This window comes from Crocodylus porosus, unplaced genomic scaffold (assembly GCF_001723895.1).
Source record: "Crocodylus porosus isolate Cpor-Errol unplaced genomic scaffold, CroPor_comp1, whole genome shotgun sequence".
Taxonomy (NCBI): domain Eukaryota; kingdom Metazoa; phylum Chordata; order Crocodylia; family Crocodylidae; genus Crocodylus; species Crocodylus porosus.
Window position 1 is genome coordinate 110495311 of NW_017728947.1, and position 2449 is coordinate 110497759.

At 53.7% G+C, this 2449-nt stretch overlaps 1 protein-coding gene across 1 annotated transcript in view; it reads right to left on the bottom strand.

Moving 5' to 3' along the window:
* SIX4 (SIX homeobox 4) overlaps positions 1-2449 on the bottom strand; it is a 10130-nt gene that overhangs the window by 7553 nt on the left and 128 nt on the right. The window lies entirely within an intron of this gene.

The window sequence follows — 2449 nt, forward strand, 5'->3', positions numbered from 1 at the left end:
CCCCTGCCCCGCCGCCCTGCAACACCTACACCTGGGCGGGGGAGGGGCAGCGATATCGACAGCTGTCTTCATGGGTGTCTGCACAGGGAGCGACAGGCAGAGACAGGGATATCCAGCTGTAGATGGGTATCTAGGTATAGGTGACATCTATATCGATATATCGGGGTGTGTGCCTGTGTTTGTACTCACGCACGCACACACACACACACATATTTATACATAACATTTATATATATAAAAAGTTCTTTGGGTAAATCTGATATCTTTTATTAGACCAGATCAAAATTTGAGCTGGTCTAATAAAAGATATCAGATTTACCCAAAGAACTTTGTCTGCCTGTGTCCTTAGGCCAACACAGTTACAACCTACATCCCCATACAGACAGATAGATAGATAGGTAAAAACTATGTGTGTGTGTGTGTATGCATATGTGTGTGTGTATATATATACACAAATACACACAGATACACGTGTATATATATACGTGTGTGTATACACACACACACACACATTTTTTTCTTTTTCTCTCTCACTGGGCTTCTGGGAGGAGGTTTCTGCCTCCCCTGGAGGAAAGAGAAGCTGTAGTGTGGTGGGGCTGGGCAGGGAGCCCAGCTTTGCAGATCACTTGCATGGGAGCCGGCGCTGGAGGCAGCTACCTGTGCTGAAGTCCTAGGCCGAGGGCTGGAGGGGACCTCAGGAGGTAACATGTAGACCGAGCCCTTGCTTCAAGCCGGACCGTCCCCAGCAATCTCACCCCAAGGGTCTTCAGCACTCTACCTGGGTCTTCAGCACCTGCAAGGATGGAGAGCCCTGGGGAGCCCAGGTTTTACCACCCTCCTCGTGAAAAAGTTTTTCCTAGTATCCAACCTCACCTTCCCTCACTGCAGCTTGAGCCCTTTGCTGCTTGTTCTGTCACCTGCCCCCACTGAGAACAGGCCAGCTCAATGCTGCCCAAACTTTTCCCCATTAGGCCCTGTTTCCTCAGCAGGGCCCCTCACTCCCAACCCACAGCCCCCCACCCCTTACTCCATCCGCTGATGTTGCAACCTCATTTGGGGTCGCAACCCACAGGTTGGGAACTGGTGGTGTAGCTCCGGCCTCTTTGGAACGACCCTTCACTATCTAATCCCCCCGAGTCTCGTCTTCTCCAAACTAAATCAGCTCAGTTCCTGCAGCCTCTCCTCATCAGTCATGTTGTTGTATATGAATTTTGTAGGGTTAAAGCAAGGCTCGGAGGCGAAAGGACAAAGAAACGGCCTCAAAAAAGCCTTGCTTTAACCCTACGAGATTCATATACAACAATGTGCCCCAGCCCCACCATTTTCAGATGAGTTGCATGGGAGAAATAGGAGCCAGAGGGCAGGCTGCCACTGCAGCACTCCTGGAAATGCAGGTGGGCATCTCAGTGATGGGATCCTGGACTTCTCCCCCTCGCCCCACTTTTTTTTTTAACCCTCTTTCCTACAAAGCTGAATTCCCACAAGGCTGAACGGTGGACCCCCTCCCCCCTGCATGAGATCTCTGGGATCAGAAAAGATCCGGAGGAATCTGTGACGAGGTCCTGTCCCTTCTTTCAACAAATGCTGAACCGTCCCCTATAAATAGCGTGGTGTGAAGCGGAGGGGAGAGGAGAGGAGACTCTCCTTGTAACCTGAGGTCACTCGCAGCCCGCAGTGCCAGTAAGATGATCGTGATGGAGCAAAGCAAGTATTCAAGCCGCAGGGGTAATCCCTGGCGATGAGCAGCGGGACCTGGTCCAGGCCGAGAGACTCTCTGGAGGGCACTGAGCACCCCGGGCGCTCACGCGCTCTCCCCACGGCGCGGCACAGAGCCCAGAAGCTGCTCGGGCGAATGGCTCGCTGCTTAAAACACCCGTGGGTCACGGCCCAAAAGTGAGTGGCAAGACTCTCTGAAAAGGGTCATGACCCAAGTTTAAAAATGGATCATTTCTCGGCCTCTTGAAGGCTCACTTCTTAACCTGGCGGGGGAAACACCACGTGTCTGCGGCCCTGAAGGCAGGTTTCCGCATCCGCGCGGCAGGAGAACTGCTCTTCTGGTGTGGTTCAGCGCCCGCCGGGCCCGACGGCTTTCAGCCCGGTTTTTGGGAACGGGAGTCTCCTCCCCCGCTCGCTCTGGGCCTTTATGGCTAAGAGCAAGCAAAACTCGGGGGCATCCACACCCCAAGTCTCCAGGCCTGGGCCTGCGCGTAGGACGCCTGCCAAAGGTTTCGGAAACATCCGATGCCCCAGGAGGTGGGGGATGTTTGCCAGTAGCTGGGCCACTTACGAGTTGCATTTGGAATCAGCTCGGGCTAATTTGGCCTGGGACACACCTTTATAATAATAGTACAAAAAGGATCGACAAACTAAAAAAAATCCACACGGGGAGGGGGGGGTTGGTGAACAGCGCTGAGCCGCGGCTGCGCGGCCGGGCCCTGGAGGCGGCACA